The sequence below is a fragment of the Cynocephalus volans genome, chromosome 6 (genome assembly GCF_027409185.1).
Source record: "Cynocephalus volans isolate mCynVol1 chromosome 6, mCynVol1.pri, whole genome shotgun sequence".
Lineage (NCBI taxonomy): Eukaryota > Metazoa > Chordata > Mammalia > Dermoptera > Cynocephalidae > Cynocephalus > Cynocephalus volans.
In genome coordinates this window covers 10,128,818-10,146,222 of record NC_084465.1, presented here as the reverse complement: position 1 = coordinate 10,146,222, position 17,405 = coordinate 10,128,818, and the positions used below count along the sequence as shown (strand labels likewise).

At 41.2% G+C, this 17,405-nt stretch overlaps 1 protein-coding gene across 1 annotated transcript in view; it reads left to right on the top strand.

Moving 5' to 3' along the window:
- Positions 1-17,405, top strand: part of CNTNAP2 (contactin associated protein 2) — a 1,419,793-nt gene that overhangs the window by 972,427 nt on the left and 429,961 nt on the right. The window lies entirely within an intron of this gene.

Genomic DNA, 17,405 nt, shown 5'->3' with positions numbered 1-17,405 from the left:
TTTTTAGAAGCATCGAGAGGTTCTCTGTGCTTCATTTCTGCCTCTGGACAGCAGCAGAGAGCAGAGCCCTGATTATCTGCATACACTAACCATGGTTTACTTCAGTCCACCTGAGGACAATTTACAAGACAAATTCATTCTACCAGTTAACCACAAACAAACCCTGAGAATGCAAACTTATATGATTTTCAGGTAGGATGTCTGCTTATTTTCCAAAAGTTATTTTTCTTTTAGTAAAAGAATTACAAAGGGTATATGGCTTAGAATGTGCCTGTGTATGTGTGTGTGTGTGTAAAATACTCATAAATGGTTATCATTATTCTTTAATAGTGGTTTATGATAAAAAGAGGATCATGATACTCAATTTTTAATTTTATTTGCTTGAAAGATGTATTCACATGCACACAGACACACACATCCACTTTCACACACTATACAAAGATTAGAAGCCAGGGGAATGGAAATGAATGGAATTTCATTCATTCATTCATTTATTCGGTGAGTCATCCAACAAATACTGATTGAACACTTACGTGACAGGGACTCTTGCAGACACTGGGGATAATGCAGCGAACGGAAAGCACCAGAATCCCTGCACCAACTCATGTTCTTGTAGCCATTTTTCACTAGCTGTGTGTCATTCGGCAAGCCTGGCAGACTCTCTGCAGTCCTTCTGTCCATTTAACGTTGTCCTCCTGCCCCCTTAGGAAGCTGACTTTGGGTGCAGCCTCCCCAACTAGAAAAGTGGGGACACTGTCCCAGCTGGTTCATTGTCCTGGCAACCCCAAGTGCCTGCCACTGTCAGCACTAGTCAGTTCTTCCTGTCCTGCTACAGAGGAGAGCTGAGGAATACAGGAAGAGGAAAATCTAGTGCATACCTTCAGGCAAAATTCATTTTTATCAGACTTCGTGCTTCTCGCTAGGGATTCAATGATGAACAGAATGTGCTGTTTATTCTCAGCAGCCCAAAAGTAGTTGAAGGAAAACACACACACACACACACACACACACCAATAGACAAGGTAATATGATCAGTGCTTTGAAGAAGACGTGCAGGATACAAGAACTACTGGGAAAAATTTTAATGGAGCTGAGCGGGTGAAGGGAGGAGTTAAGAAGGTCCTCAGAGGAAGAGGCGTGCTGGGAAGAGAAGGACGCACTGGCCTGGAAGCTCTCCCTGGCCTGGACCATCTTGGAGGAGAAGCACAAAGGACCGTGGCTGATGGGGCACTGTCAGGTCAGGGGATCTGGAATGTGACGTGGGGAAGAACGGAGAAGCCACAGGAAGGCTGCGTGTGTAGGCAGAACGACGTCAGGACTTCCCTTCTTTTCTGAGATGTTAGGATTTTGGACTTAGCAGCAGCACAGCCCTGTGCAGGTGGCCTTATGGGGGGGCAGGGGGGGCAGGAGGGGAGGAAGGGACCAGCAGGAGGAAGTTGCAACAGTCCTTAAAAGGCGTTCAGGGCTTGAGGCGAGCATCGGCACGACTGTGGAGAACGGGGGAACCATATGAGATCTGGGGAAAGTGGTGTCCACGGGACTTGATGATTATGACCGTGAGAGAGGAAAGAGGGGAGCCATGTGGCTCACCCTGAGGCTCCCAAAGTGGAATGGAAGTGAGGCCACGGGTCAAGCTAAGGAATAGAGGTCTGAGGAAGGTAGATGACTATGTCAGGTTTGAACATAGTAAGTTGGAGGCACCAACCTAACATCTATGTCTAAACCCAGAGGGGCCCCATTCATGGGATTACAGGTAAGAAAAATAGACATGGGAGAAATATATTTACCTCTGAAACCATTTCAAAGAACATACCTGAATTCAGATCACAGATTAGAAGACTTACTGTATGTGTACCTGTTCCACCCTCACTCCAGATGACCTCCTTGGCAAGCTTTTGATTGAATTACGACATTTCACAGTTACTCAGGGACCTGATCACTGCTGATGTCTCACTCCCTCTTGGCTGAGTAGCAGCCAAGACATCCTTAGCCCTTTGCTTCCATAAAGTTTGTATGTCTCATCATTAGGCACTATATTTTGAGCAAACTGAAAAGTGTAATGAATATGTTAGCAATAAGTAACTATTAAAGTGATCTTCCCTGTTTTGTATGAAAGAGAACACATTTGGAGGTGGTCTTTGAATTCACCAGCAGCTGGCAAAGGACCTTCTGCATGGTGGATGCCCTCAGTATTTTGGAATGAGTGGGGTTGCTTCTAGAGGTATGTTCCACGGTGCTCAGGAGCAGTAGAGAGAAAACTAAGACCGAAGATGGTGACTTTACGTCCAGACCAGATTTGCCACTTTTGAGGGGAGGCTTTTAACCTCTGTAAAAGATTTGTTGTCGGTATAAGAAAAAATAAATATTGGTTGGCAGCTTTTTCTAAGAATAAAAAAAAAGGATAGAACATACAAAACGGGATACATAGTTATTTTCATCTCTTAATTAGGCAATTCTTATGACAATTCTTAGTGATTCCAAATGAATCTTAATAAATAAAAAAGGACTGGAAAGTGGTCACTTCATGCTCTCAACCTGCCATGTGGCAGACTCAAGTCGAATTCCACAATGCCACGTGGCAGGCGTTATGGAACAGGCTTTCCTAGAGAAACTTACAAATCAGGGATCATTGAGAGAATAGCAGGTACAGGTCCCCACCTCTGTCACCCCTCAGAGAGCAGTGCTAGTGCAGTGCTATTCTGCTGAATGCACCAAGGGTGATTGTTCAAGGAAGCCCCTGTTTTCTCCCTTCCTCCAGGGCAAGAATGAGAGTAACTTTGTCAGTGAGGGGAAATCAGACTCGTAGGGCTCCAGGGTGGTCTGGGTGTAGGTTCCTGATGTTTATCCCTCCAGGAAGAGGGAGGAAGCCACAGCCTCTTCTGGAAGCTGACTTTGGCTGTAGCCCCCAACTGGGAGAAGTGAGGATCATAGGCCAGGTGACCTGTTCCGTTCTCTTTGTTATACCCCAGAGAGAGCTGGAGATGCAGGACAAGGAAAATCTAGTGCATACCTCCAAGTGAAAATCACACGGGAAACCACATTTGTTGTGATCTTAGGGTAAAAATAAAGGTTCTCATGCTTTCAGACTCTGTGTCCAGTTAAGAAACTTACCTCTTCCAATAATCTTATCTCAATCATAAGAATCAATTGATTAAGATGGACTGAGACAAAAATGGGTACAAAGTACTCCTATGCCATTTCCTCTCTCTGTGGCTTAAGTCAGAACATTTGACTCCTCTAAGTTTTCTTACCAGCACAGCAGAGATAGATAATACTTCCCAAGTCATATAAAGACCTTGGTAAAGTGCCGTCATAAATAAATGTTTAAAATTACAGTAGTATGTATCATTTTTATTATGATTTAAATATTGAGGAAAACCCTGGATAGAATCACTACAAATTTCTTAAACTACAAATTAACAAATTGCAGCCCAGAAATATTTCAATTGCTTTCCAAAAGTTTCATTAGAAATGAGGAGCAGAGAGAAGACCAAAGACCCAGATCTCCAAACCCCCAGATCAGTGTTTTTCCACAATATCATGATTGAGGATGATTTCTCACATTGTTTTTATCTTTTTAATGATTTGTGAGCTTAATGATTTAACTAACTATATGTAAGTTTTAAATTTAAAGCTTAAACTATACACCACATGTTATACGTTCCTTTTTTTTAAGAGCTCTAAAACTTAGATTGAATTTTTGTTCTTATTTACTAGCATAAAATACATAAAAATGAAGCCAGCATAAATGAGACTTTAGCTCAGAGCAGTATTGAGTCTCGAAACAAAACTGCAACAGCCTATGAGTACTGTAACCATCCCAATAATTGCCTGATTATCTATGCACAGAGAAGTTTTGCACAGTTATTTCTGCGATTGAATGTAATTTAACATTTATGATTTACTATTCACAGCAATAGTAAATATTCCCACCTACAGTGCCAGAATTCTAATTAAGTGAGCTTTGGTCTAAGCTAAGTGCCCACTGCTGGGTAATTCCTGGTCTCTTGCAGCCTGACTCAATGAGCTAAATCATCACATCTGAAATTAGCAATTCCAAAATGGAATTATCAGTGAAGGAACGCCATTCACCGCTCGAGTGCCTTTTTCTCATTGAACTTCTCTCATTGTAGAATTTCTGGATAGTTGGGCCTTAACTGAGATGAGGACATTCATGGTGGGAAATAAGGGAGGTGAAAAGCCATTAGCACCATCTTTGTGTTACAATTAGTAAGCAGGTTCCGCCTCCACATCAGAAAGGCCAATCAAGTGCTAACCAGTTGTGCCCTGTTTCATTGACCCTAAGTGGAATTGGCCAGTCGGTAGGGCTTTTACTTCCTGGACCAGAGATAATCCATGACCAACTTTTATAGCAGCAGAGACGAGTTTGCCAAAAAATCTCTTCAGTGTTTCAAAGCCAAAAACTTATATTTGATCGAGTCAGGTTAAGCTATCCAACAACTAACTGGCACATATTTTGAACATTTTGAAAAGTAATCATTATACATTTTTTCACTGTTAATAAACAACTTAATCTAAGTGATATTTTTCCATGAAGTTTTCAGAGTGCCTTTTAGTCACAGTGAAATATTTATATGTGCCTTCTCATTCATCATGTTCAAAATAATAATGATGAACATTTATGGAGTTAATTACATGCCAGGTTTTGTTCCAAGTACTTGAATGTGTCATGTCATTTAAACATCACATTGACCCAATGATGAAGGTACTATTTTATCCCCATTTACAGATGAGAAAATTAAGCCCCGGAGAGTTTAATTTCTACCCCAAGGTCCCACAGCTAACAGGTGGTAGAGCAGAGATTTAAACCCAGGACAGGCAACTTCAGATTCACTCTTTGGTATCACACAGTAAGACATAAGTTCTGCATAAATTTTTAGCATGTATACTGTATACAGAACAATCGTATCATTTTTCCTATTTTTTATTGTGGTAAAATACAAACAACATAAAATTTACCTATCTTAAACATTTTAATTTTACAACTCAGTGATACTAAATACATTCACATTGTTGTGCACCCATCACCATCTCCAGAGCTTGCAAAAACTGAAACTTTGTCGCCATTAAACAATAACTCCTCATTCCCTCCCCCAGCCCCTGAAAATTATTCTATTTTCTGTCTCTACAAGGGTACTTCAAAAAATTCATGGAAAGATTTGTATTACCTTTTAATTCTATTTTTTATTCAAACGTAATTGATTATACATACTCGTCGGGTACAGAGTTGAATATTAATACCTGTATACAATATGTGATGACCAAATGAAGATAATTAATATATTCATCATTATAAAACATAATCATTCTTTGTGTCCAGTGAGAAATTGGTTAATTCTATTTCTCAAGAACTTTTTGAAGTGCCTTCATATGGTTTTGACTGATCTAAGAGCCTTATACAAGTGGAATCATACAGTATTTGTCTTTTTGTGACTGGCTTATTTTACAAGTACGTAGTGTCCTCGAGATTCACCCATTTTGTAGCATGTGTCAGAAATTCCCTCCTTTGTAAGAGAGAATAATATTCTATTGTATGGACAGAACACACTTTGTCTGTCCATTCATCTGCTGATGAACATATGGGCTGCTTCCATGTCTTAGTGATTGTCAGTGCACTGCTATGAATGTGGGGGTATGATTTTTTTTAATATCTAGTTTTACTCACCTCTGTGGTGCTCCTGATTTGGCTTTTAAAAATCTCCTCTTTTACTTTTATAGTAAAAGTAGTCTTTACCTTAAATAGGTTCAAATTATTTTCTAAATGTAACGTGGTATTGAATCCTAGCTCTGTTGCTTGCCAGCTCAGTGACCTTCAACAGCTTATGAAAGCTTTTTGTGACTATTTCCTTACCCACAAAATTGAAATAGCAGTGATACTAGATCGTAAGTGGATAGGAAGTTTAAATAAGAGGATACTCATATATGAGAAGACACATCTGTGTCTCACTAGTAATGCTCAGCAAACACCTATTCTAATTTTTGTTTCTATGAGGGGGTCTTCAAAAAGTTCATAGAAATATTTGTATTATCTTTTAATTCTATTCTTCCATGAACTTTTTGAAGTACCCTTGTATTTCAGTAAACTCACCTGAAACTGCACCCACCCATGCGTGCCCGGCTGCAGAGTGACCTCATGGTTTCCGAGTATAGATTCATGGGTGTCAAGAACGGCTTCTCCCAGCTCTTCCACCCTGGCCTTCTGGTCTGGATGCCCTGTCACTGCCTCCAATGCTGAAGCTGCCCTCATGAGATTCTTGTTCTGCTAGCCACAGCTGTCTCAGTCTGTGACTGTCACTGACATTCTCATGGAAGCAAGAGGGCTCCCTAGTCATCCCCAGCACAGCAGAAACCAGACTGTGGCTTCCAGCAAGACTTCACTGAAGGCTTGGTGTTGACAGAAATATGACACTGCCAGGCGGGACAGCTACGCTTCTTGTGGATCTCAGCCACATGCCTCAGGTGTTACTGGGCCTTTGGATGCAAGCCAGACCCTCCTCCAGACCCCAGAGGAAGAGCAAGTTCTACATCCTCACCCCAAGTTCCTACAGGAGGAACATTTGCTTCTCAGGTTGATTGACAGTGCAGACATTAACTCCCTTGAGGAGAAAATCCCCAGCTTAAGCCACAAAGGGCTGTGTCTATCACCGGGCCTAGGCCAGGCCATCACTGGGGTCTGTTCTGGGACCTGGTAAGTCAGGTGTGTTTCCCCAAGGTGAGGTTTCAGTCTTAGGTGACACCTCCTGTAGGACAACTTTGTAACCCAATGGGTGTGGTGACAATATCAGTCCAATTTTATTTGATCTTCTCTCCCCATAAGGGGAGGAGAAGGGAAAGTCTGCCAATTCTTCCTTCTATGATTTCATGTGGGGCATAGCCAGGACACAAGTGCAGCCACATCATTAAAGCATAAAAATTAGGTTTCAGGAATAGCACAGTTTAAATCAAGATTTATTGAGGGCGAGGAGCATCTCTAATATTGCAGGGACAAGGTCCTGCTAAATCTACAGTATTAAATGGAAAAGCACTTCACAACAATATTAAACTAATTTCTGCTCCCCAATTCAGGAGCAATATAGAGGTATTTGCCCCACATGTCCACGAATCAAAGGCCGTGAAAGCGATTTGTCGGGCACTAGAGAGTCCACCCTGATGACAACTCTAGAAATCACTTATCAACACCACTCCCATCCCACCCACCCCCAAAACAAACATGCAAACAAAAACAGCTTTTACAGCTTCAGATTTTTGAGGTGCAACAAGCAGATCAATGAAGGAAAGAAAAAGAAAAAAAACACAGACAATGGTTATTTGAAAAGAATCTCGGTTTTATACTTTTAAAGTTTGCTGAAGACCCTCACAAGGCATCCTCTTTCTAGGATCAGCTTGGAAAAGAAAACCCTTTAGTGGGAGGGGGAGGTCCCTGAGAGGAGCTGGGAGCCTGGGCTGTGGAGTCGGACAATCTGTGTTCATCTGCCTGCTCCAGCACTCAGCCCAGGAGTAAGACCTCCCCGTGCCTCAGTTTCCTCCTAAGTAAAATGGAAACGACAACAGCGCCTGCCTTTGGAGGTGGCGCAAGGACCAGAGGAGCCTGAGCACCGCACCTCGCCCTCAGCAAGTGGAGCACAGCTCTTTGTCCCATCGTTGGCAGCAGGCTGGAAGATGCCCCTTAACACACTCTCGGTAGGAATGTATGTCTGAAGCCACCTTTTTGAGGGCAAATTGGAAAATGCAATCAAAGCTTTAACGTTATATCCTTTGAGTGAATCCTTCCCCATATAGCATGTATCCTCTTAAACAAATACAGATATGTTCTGTGATTTTATTTTCCATTATTTGGAGCAGTCAAAACAAACACAGATAAACCTGTAAACAACGGAAATGTCTATTAACAGTGTTTTAGACTATTGTAATGTTGTAGGGCTGTTAAAGGAAGGAAGGAGATACATAAGCAGTTGCACAGAATGATAGCCAAGATGAATGTGCAAAAAGCAAGCTGAAGAATAGCATGTGTAATGCGAGTATGGCGTTTCTTTAATGGGCACAAACTCGTAACTCTTACACATGCATAGACAATTTCTGGAAACTCTGCAAAAGAAATTGTTAATAATGGTTTACACAGTGGAACAAAGATGTAGGATTTTATGGAGGACCTCGCTTGTCCCATTCTACATCTTTAAATTTTTTGTCATGATCATATTTAACCTGTTCAATTAAAAATTCTAAAGTATATTGAAAAACCAAAATAAAGTAAAAAATAGGGACTCCAGCTCATATCCTATTATATGACAAAACAATATTAAATTGTTCTTTTAAGAAAAAGCAGATAGAAGAATGATTTTTAATGACAAAAAAAAATCCAAAACTGAAAAAGCATCCTTCTTCCCGGCTCTGTTAGCCCCAATACTGGAAGGAGTTTCTCAGCAAGGTGGAGGACTCCTCTCTGCCCAGGGTGCAGTGAAACTGAGAACATTCATACCACCAGCTTTATCGCCACTGGTGAAACAAGTTTTTTTCTCACTGATCTGAATTCTGTGTAACTCATGTCTATGCTTTTAAACCTTTTGGGATTCTGCTTGGAATAACAGTTACTTTACATCCCTATATTCAGTGGCCTTGTTCATGCATTTGATAGGAATATGATATTAGGAGGAATATTGATATCAATTATGAGTAATACTCTCCTTGTTGCTAAATGCAACAAACAATAGTTGATCTTCAAATAAATGTGCGTGCATGTGTATGTGGGTATAAAATAAAATATAAAATGGACAGCTCTTGCTGTTTCCTTTTTAGATACATAAATGGAAATGCTCTTTTGAACTAATGAAGACCCTCTTCATTAAGTTCAGCTTTGTTTTTTTTAAAAAATGAAACTTAATATTAATCCTATGTAGCCCCAAAGCACACACTTCTGTATCGGAGCAGGCTGGACTGATGTTTTCCAGAGGGCCGTGTGGCCCATGCACTTCTTTCCTTATACTTTCTCTGCTGGAGTTTGCCTCGCAGCAGCATATTCCTGCAAAGCTTAGCAGCTAACCCAGTTAAGAAGGGTAACTACTTCCCAATATGTGGGTCGGGGTTAAGAGTCTCAGGCAAGGGCCTTGCTCTCCTTCCTTAGGAGTTATCTTGGATATGAACCAGGAATTATCAGTGAGCCTTGTCCAGGCAGGTGCCGGGTAGGTCAAGCTACAAAGCTACCTCGAACGCCACTGTGTTTCTGCAGCCCTGTGAGTTGAAAAACCTATAGGCCATGGGGATAGGGAAGTTCCTTTCCAATCTCCAGAAGAAGCATAAAAATGATATATTATGTACTGTCTCTGGGATATTTTGGTGCCAACCTGCTTGGCACAGCATTAGAACCCTCCTGTCTGTCACCTCGTGGATTGTATCATGACAGAAAGGTAATTGGGCACCGGAGAAGATGTCAGCAAAGTGTCAATACGGTTTGACCACTGCCCCTAAATAATATTGATGGCAGGAAGGAGAGAGAGATTAATCAGGTGGGAGCCTGTCAAATGTTCAGAGCATGCTGTGGGTTCCTGAAATAGATACAACATACCAACAGAATGTTAAATGGACTTGAATGGAATAGATTATTTAGTTATCTCGAGAAAAACAGAACTAAGACCCAAAAGCACTTTCTGAAAAAGCAGTTTATTTCCTATCAGCAGTCCTTTCCACACATGCTTTAAAAAGAAGGAGACCTGTTCTATTTTCGGACCAGAAAAAATTGCATTCTCTCCTAAAATCAATCATGAAAAAAGGATCAAATTAAAAGGCATGTCATTGAGTTTAAAGAAAAGTGCAAATGAAGCATCTTGAAGCGCATTGTAACTGCGGGCCGTGAGGATGCAGCACATTGTGTGTTTGTCTACTGTGTGTCCCACTGAAATTTCAAATCCCTGACGTCTGAAACTCATCATCACACTATCCCCAACAGGCCAACCGCCTCCTGCTATTACGTGCTCTTTCTTTTAACTATATTTCCACCCTCCCAATTTCCCAAGTGTAAAACCCCATTGCCTTACATACTACCAATTGGTCACCACTTTCCTTGCATGTATTCTACGTCCCCCAAGCCATTAAAACAGACACCTGAGCATCCATGACCCTGCCTTTCTGGTAGTTCTAAATCTAAGTAATGGTATTGCAACAACCTTTCACAATGCCTTCCAGCCCTGAAAATCCCTCATCTAGCAGCCATATCTATCACCGTGGCTGTTACTGTCTAGCATCGTATTAGAATCACCTGGGGAGCTTTAACTATCACTGATCAGTAGGCCCTGCCTCAGACTAATTACATTAAAACCTCTAGGGATCATTTCTGGCCATCCTTGGATTTTGCAAACTTCCAAGCTTTCTAGTGTGTAGCAGGGGTTGAAAACCACTGATTTAGGGCTAGGTTGAGCTGTGTATAATAGACAAATAAATAGACAAATAAAAGTGCTTAAACAAGGTAAAAGTTAATTTCCCTTTGATGTGAAAGAAGCCCATGCTCCTTCCAGCACTCTGTTCTAGCATCCTTCAGGTTTGACATCATCTTCAGGACCCAACATGGCTTCTACAGCTCCAGCCATCACATTCACATTCCAGGTAAAAGGTAGAGAAAGGGGAAAAGAGCATGGCCTCTCCTTCAGAAAATAACTTTCCATAGCACTGCAATTCACATAGCATTGGCTGAAACTTTAGGTAAATGACCACAACCAGTAGTGAGGACGACTGGGTTATGTAGCCTTTACCTGGGCATGAATGTGCATCACTAAGCATGAGAGTTCTGTTACCAAAAAGAAGGGAGAAATGAGTGGTACGAGGCACTAACATTCTCCATCCCAAGCGTTAGTTCTTTAGAAGGGCCCTGTTAATATCCTGTTCTCACACCTGCAACAGGTAATAGCTCCCTGTTACCTCCAGGACGTTGTCCAGACCCCTTCAGTTACTATTTAGGGAGGTCCAAAGTCTCTCCTCACCTTGCCTTCTCTGCTTCTCCTCACTTGACATTGTGGCCACTCTAAGAATATTGGTACCTTCTCATTGCTGACCTTATTACCTGCACCTAAAATACCCTTCACACATCTGCCTTTTAACATCCCTCAGTCCTGCAGACCCCACTTCAATGCTCCTTCACAAGGAGGCCTCCCTGCCTCTGCCCACAACCCCACTGTCTCGGAAAAGTCCATGCAGTGTGGCCTGGCTTTCTGAGGCTCTCAAAGCAAATTATACTTATTGCAAAGTCACTTTCTATCTTACCTATAATTATAATTATTTGCCTGGGTATCTCTCTGTCTTCTCTCTAATCATAAGCTTCAGGAGACCAAGCACCATGCCTCATATATAAATTTTTGTGCATATCATTTAGCAGCTACTCAATATCTATTTGTGATTTGAACTAAATTTGTGGTACTTGAGAGAATTGTACTTTTTTAGTGTATATGTATTTTCTTTTTGTCGTGAGTCATAAACCCACACAGAGACATACACACCTCTACTTTAGCCTTTGTAGATAGCTTTACTACACATAGCAAAAATTGGAAAATTATACTAAACAGTCAGGTAATTTGGCCAAGACAGTTTGAAATATGCTAATAATGTCGTGTACTAATATGTATGTCTACTCATGTAGACATTTACACATGTCTACATATATATTACATGTACATCCTGCATTACTTTATGTATGGTGTAATAATTTTATTAATTTTTTGGAATCATGCTGGTTGTCTTAGGCTAATTTAAAATGTTTAGAATTAAGGTGAGATAAATTATTGTCTGTATGCAGGAAGAGAAATTCTCGAAGGTGGAAATAAAGGATGTTTGGACATTTTACAGAAATGAACATCTATGAGGATACTTACTTGCCTGTCCCCATCAGCACTGAGGGTGTATCTCTACCTTAGGTTAGTATCTTATGCACAGTAATGGTCCCAGAATGTTCACGTCCTAATCCTCAGGACTATGAGTGTGTTACCTAACAAGGCAGAAGGGACTTTACATATATAATTTGAGGTGCAGTCCTTGAGTTGGGAAGATTATCCTAGATTATCAGAGTGACCCAATCTAATCACACAAGTCCTTACAAGTGGAGACCCCTTCCCGGCTGTGGTCAGAAAGAAATGTGGTGAAAGAAGGGTCAGAGAGATTCTGTGTTGCTGGCTTTGAAGATGGAGGAAGGAATCCATGGACCTGGGAAGGAGGCATCCTATAGAAGCTGGAAAAAGCAAGGAAATGGATTTTCCCATAGAGGCTCCAGAAAGGAACACAGACCCTGGCTTTAGTTCAGTCAGACCCATGTCAAAATTCTAACCTACAAAACTGTAAGGTCATAAATGTGTGTTGTTTTAAACCACTTAGTTTGTGGTAATTTGCTTTGGCAGCAATAAAAAACTAATAGTTTCCTTTCTACTGGGGTGATGTCATTGAAAAAACTCCACAAAACTTAGTATTTCCTCTCATATTGGAACAGAGTGAAGGCTGACTGATAGAATAGCTTTGCAGATAACTTGAAAAGCATGCTCATGAAAGTGATTTTGTGGCCCACACCAAATTCCCTGCCCATTTATCACTGGCTACTGCTGGGAGCTTGAAGCCTGGGGAGAGGATGCCCAGGGCGTTCCTTTGATGGTTCCTGGCTGAACCAGCAAGGATTGGGTGCCTGTTCTTACCATGACCAGATCTCCTTCAAAGAGATGATGATACAGCTGTTAGCAGGAATTTTTAAAACTCAGAAACATTCATTTTTATTTCGAGTCATTCATCTCACATCTGAGTCCCTGCTGCAATATCTGGTACAGTGGCAGACGCTTCCCAGTGGTCCTGGGAAACACAGGGTGGGAAGGTAGTTTCAAGGCTTATGCCTCCTGCTCAAAGTCATATTTAAGAACATAGCTCCTGTTGTCTTTTATTTTAATAGATAGGCAGAAAAATGATTGGATAATGAGGGCTTTATCCATTTTCTTATTTTCATAGTAACTAATGAATTAAAGAAGGATGTTATGGGCATTATGGGATTTCCAATTGTAATAGCCTCATTTTATGGCAGATGCCATTAGCCTGCCATTGTTAATCTGGCCTCAATCTATATCTGCAAAGTGTTAAACTCCTCATGATCCAGATAGACTCAACTCCGTTCACACTGAAGTTTTATAGCTAGGACAGTTCCTGGAAAATTATAAGCATTATTATTTTCTATTATTATTATTATTACTTAGGACATGTTACAGCCAGCTGACTGCATTGTGTGGAAGGTATCTTATTTCCTAAGGACCTTGATGCAATAGCCGATTACAAACTAGACTTCTAGGGCCATTCATCTCATTTAACCATTTACTCATCAAATCCCTGTTATGCACAATGTGCTCCATTAGGACCAATGACAATAAAAGATGAATGCCACCTCTGCTACCTATTAGCTGTATGAATATAATTTAAGAAGTTACTTTTCTCACCTTGGTTTTCTCATCTTTCAAGTGAGAATAATAATATTTGCTACCCACAGAGTTTTGTGAAGATTTATGTCTTTAGCAGTCTGTATTTTTTTCACAGGCATCTGTATTTTAAGAGTTTGTAAGCCTAATGAAGGGGAAGCCATAGACCAAATAGACAAGGAAGTAGGTATATCTATTAAACAAACATTTATGGAAAAAAATTCAAGCTTCCATTTGCATGTTATTACATTTCCTCCACAGATGAATTCCTACCACACAGTGAGCAGTTCCTGGAAAGCCATCGATATCCTGCTATGCACAAAGGTGGAATATCATTATGGGAGGAGAATTCAATGATGAGAACACAGAGTAACACTAGGACATGGGGTGGGGTTTTAGAGTGAGCATTTTGCAAACCAAAGAGAACTTGTAAACCCTTCTAAGAACCCCAGTGAAAATTGCTAAGAATGATTCTGTCAAGTCCCAATTAGCCACATACAAATTATCCCCATTGTAGACTATTTGTATAATATATTTCTAGCGTAGGAAGCATTACAATGATCGTATTTAATCTTGGTTGCATTTTAAATATGCATGTCAATGCAAATTACAAATATTGAAAAGAAAATGAAGACAGAAGGAAAATAAATTAAGATATGTGGTGAGGAAAAGAAAAACAATGATACAAAACAGCCAGTCTTTCTTGTTAAAATCAGCCTTCTCATTTGTAAATGTATGCGTGGGTTTTGTGTTGACTATGCCCCAACCTTGCTTATAATTTTAAGTCAGTATTGGAAGAAATCCATCGACACTAACATGGGCAGCCTTCTGAAGGGTCAGGCCAGGCTGTCTGGGGGGAAATGCTCAAGCTTCATTCCCCCTTCTTTTGAAGGACTCAGATTGCTTCACAGTCTTCCATAAAGATATTGATGGCTTTTCAGAAACTGCTCACTGTGTGGTAGGAATACATCTGTGGAGCGAATGTGATAACATGGGAATGGAAGCTTGGGATTTTTTTTCTAATGATGGCTTACTTTCCGCAGTAGGATCTCCCCACCCTTGGTTTGTCCCAGGTGCTTGGTCCAGGCCAACTGATTCAGGCTGCAGAGTCTAGAAGCCACTCAGACTACCTACAACATTTCCCGTGACTGCCCATCCATTCCAATTCTAGGGGTAGTTCACGCCGTCTTCACCTCTTTTAACTCTCTCAAGTCTTCATGCAGAAACAGAAAAATAGGCTAAAGAAGTATGAAAGACGGTTAAGTGTTGTTAGTTGTTAGTAACGATGTTATGTAAAGATGTTAAGTGTTGTTAGTAAAGGAGAGATGCAACAATCAGCTCATTTATTGTCATTTACTCCAAGCTCAATATGAGGCATAACGTAATGTGGCTACCAAAACACACAACAAAATAAAACAAAGCATGCATAATGACACCTGAGCCAAGTGTCTGTATCACAGGAGTTTACAGCAAGCCTCAGTTAGACTACATCTGAAGTATTATATCCAGGACTTAAAAACTAGACTATGGGAAGTGAGGTCAGGGAATCTGAAAAATGTTTTATATGAGGAACAACTGGGGGCCGGCAAGAGAGGATTGGGAGGGAGGGAGGGAGGAAGGGAGGGAGGGAGGGAGGGAGGGAGGGAGGGAGGGAGGGAGGGAGGGAGGGAGGGAGGGAGGGAGGGAGGGAAGGAAGGAAGGAAGGAAGGAAGGAAGGAAGGAAGGAAGGAAGGAAGGAAGGAAGGAAGGAAGGAAGGAAGGAAGGAAGGAAGGAAGGAAAGAAGGCCACTATCCAGTGCAGGAATTCCTTCTCCAGTGTTAATGGCTGAATTATATCCCCCACAATTAATTCACAATTATGTTGTGAATGTGACCTTATTTAGCCATAAGTTCTTTGCAGATGTACTCATGTTAATATGAGGTCATTAGGTAGTTTCTAACCGAGTATTACTGGTGTCATTATAAGAAAAGGAGAAGAGACACAGAGACAGACACACATAGAGAAGAGAACACTGTGTGAACACATAGAAACAAGGATGCCATGTGGGGACAGAGGCAGAGACTGGAGTGATGTGTCTACCAGCCAAGGAATGCCAGCAATTGCCTGCAACACCAGAAGATGAGAGAGAGGCGTGGAACAGATTCTCTCCTAGAGCCTACAGAGAGAGCATAGCCCTGCTGACACCTTGATTATGGACTTCTAACCTCCAGATCTGTAAGACAATAAATTTCTGTTGTGGTGAGCCACCCAGCTTGTGGTACGTTGCTACAGCAGCCACAGTAAACTAATACATTCAGCAATGTTGGCAGAGCTGGCCATTCGCCTCTGCCTGCACATCCCTATTGTGGTTCTGATACCCCAAGCCAGTGCATTTCCACATTGGACAGCTCCAGGCATTTGCTGAGGGCCCCCTAGTGCCGGGCACCACTCTACACACTTTGTCTGCATTTCTGTATTGATCTTCAAACAACCCTGCAAAGTAGGTGTCACTATTAGTCCAACTCCGTAAGTAAGGAAACCAAGGATTAGAGAAGTGACTAACTTGCCCAAGACCATATGATTAAAAAGTGGTGAACGGGATGAACTGAGGCAATCTGATGCTGGAGCTAAGATTTTAACTGTTATGCTACTCTTGCCGTAGAGAGAAAGGGAGCTAGTGGGGTGTTACTAGAGCTAAAAATAGGTATGGAAAATGTAACACAGAAGGCATCGGGGAGATGAAAGAAGGAAACGCAGCTTTAGACTGTCCCTGTGCAGAATGTAAGAACTGAGCTATGCATGGTGTGGACTGAGGAAAAGTTATCAACACCTCTCAAATCAGAAAGAAACCAAATGTGTGTGGAACTTGGGACTGACAAGGGATATCCAAAACAGTTTCCAGGAAAAATAGGGGCAGTAAATAAAAATTAACCATTCAGTTATTAAATTAAGATACATAAAATTGCATCAGTATTGCCATGTGCCAACATTGTTATTCTAGTGTGTGTAAAAATACATAGGATTTCCTTGTTTTCTCCAGTAATGATTAAGCTCCTGGCATAGTTCTTGTCTGCAGACCCTACAGCTGTCAAGTGTGTGGTACATATGTGGCTTCTCACCAGTCTCCTAGTTGCTTTCATCTGGAAATTACTGAACTTCTTTCTCTGTCATCTGAGTTTTTCTGCACAGAACCAGCTAGACTTTGCAGTCTTTGTCTGGCATTTTTCTCTCATGCCTTTGTGTTTTAGGGATCTTCCTCCCCAACCCATTCTTCTTCGTCATCACAAGGAACATGTTTTCTACTCCCAAGAGAACTTCTTCCCTGATTACGAGTCATGGTTGTCAGCGAAGTCCCCAGAAATCAAATCTCCTCTAGACCCAGCACAGTGGTCCTTCTTTACCCAAATTACAAGCATCGCCTGTGTCCCCTGTAAAACCACCAGAGGTGTGCGGAGCCCTCTCGTTAATTCTGCAGAAGTTCTTTCTCTCTACTGATGCAGTGTAGAGTTTTACTCTGCAATGAATTCCAGATTTTTATTTTTTTTTTACTATAGGTCACATCATTCGTTGGCAACCTTTTGAAAATATAAGAAATTCTAAGATGTTAATTGTGCTTCACTACTACAAACAAGCTAATTTAATTTTTTAATAGACTTCATTTTTTAGAGAGGTGTTAGGTTCACAGCACAATTGAGCAGAAGGCACAGAGATTTCTCATACACCCAGACTTCCCTAACCGCACCCAACAGCTTCCTCCTCTATCAACATCCCACACCAGAGTTACAATCCCACACCTTTGTTACAATCATGAACCTACATTACATGTCACAATCATTCAAAGTTCACAGTTTGCATGAGGGCTCACTCTTGGTGTTGTATATTCTATGAGTTTTCACAAGTGTATGATGACATATGTCCAGCACTGGAGTAGCATACAGAGTAGTTTCACTGCCCCCCAAAAGTCCTTTGTGCTCTACCTTCAT